Source organism: Orycteropus afer, unplaced genomic scaffold (genome assembly GCF_000298275.1).
Source record: "Orycteropus afer afer isolate SDZICR_OR568_19922 unplaced genomic scaffold, OryAfe1.0 scaffold00130, whole genome shotgun sequence".
Taxonomy (NCBI): Eukaryota; Metazoa; Chordata; class Mammalia; order Tubulidentata; family Orycteropodidae; genus Orycteropus; species Orycteropus afer.
The window spans coordinates 886,859-887,762 of record NW_006921717.1 but is presented as its reverse complement, the minus strand read 5'-3'; the positions used below and the strand labels follow the sequence as shown (position 1 = coordinate 887,762).

At 46.5% G+C, this 904-nt stretch overlaps 1 protein-coding gene across 1 annotated transcript in view; it reads left to right on the top strand.

Moving 5' to 3' along the window:
- PPP6R3 (protein phosphatase 6 regulatory subunit 3) overlaps positions 1 to 904 on the top strand; it is a 71,948-nt gene that overhangs the window by 49,371 nt on the left and 21,673 nt on the right. The window lies entirely within an intron of this gene.

Here is a 904-nt window from a genome sequence, read left to right as displayed (position 1 = left end):
TTTAGTGTTGCATAGTGTTCCATTGTGTATATGCACCATAGTTTGGTTATCTGTTCCTCCACTGATGGGCACCTAGATTGTTTCCATCTCTTTGCTTTTGTGACCTGTGCTGCCATGAACATGGGTGTGAAGCCGCAGGTGTGGGTTCAATTCCAGACCTGAAGGACAGTGAGGGGCCATAGTCTCAGTGGTTCCACTAGACCAGCAAACCTGGTCCACTTTCTCCCCCAACTCCCAAATGATTTTGAGTTTTGTTCCACATTATTCTCCCACTCTATCCAGGATCTCCTGCATAGAATCCCCATCTGAGTGGCTGACATTGGTAGCCGGACACCATCTACTTCTTCTGGTTTCATAGTCTTACAGGCTGAGGATCACATGGTGTACCATTCACTAGGACTTACTGTTTCCATGAATCTTTGGTTTTCTTCATTGCTCTGGACGAGGAGAAACCCATCATTGCCTTTAGATGGCCACTTGCAAGCTTTTAACATCCTAGTCGCTACTCGCCAAAGTTGGAGGTAGAACAATGTTTGGTGTAGTATGTTTTGCCAATTGAGCTTGATGTCCCCTGCGACTATGGTTGCAGACCCACAGGTTCAAGTGCTCGGTCCTTCTGGGTAGCTGGCTATGACCAAAAAGTGACTACACCTTGTCTCTTGTCAGCTCTACTATATACCCCTGGGAATTCTCACAGAACATACAAATACTCTTATAGAATCATTGTCTGCCAGCCCTGTACATGGTCTTGGGTATACTTCCCGCTGCGTAGACATACCTAATAGTTCAACCTGCCCACCCATCTGTCCACCCGTATACCCGTGTTTGTGCCTTCACTGACTACGCAGTACTGTATGTACAAAAGGGTTCATCTTTGTTGTCTGTACCTCCCCTGTATCTCTCT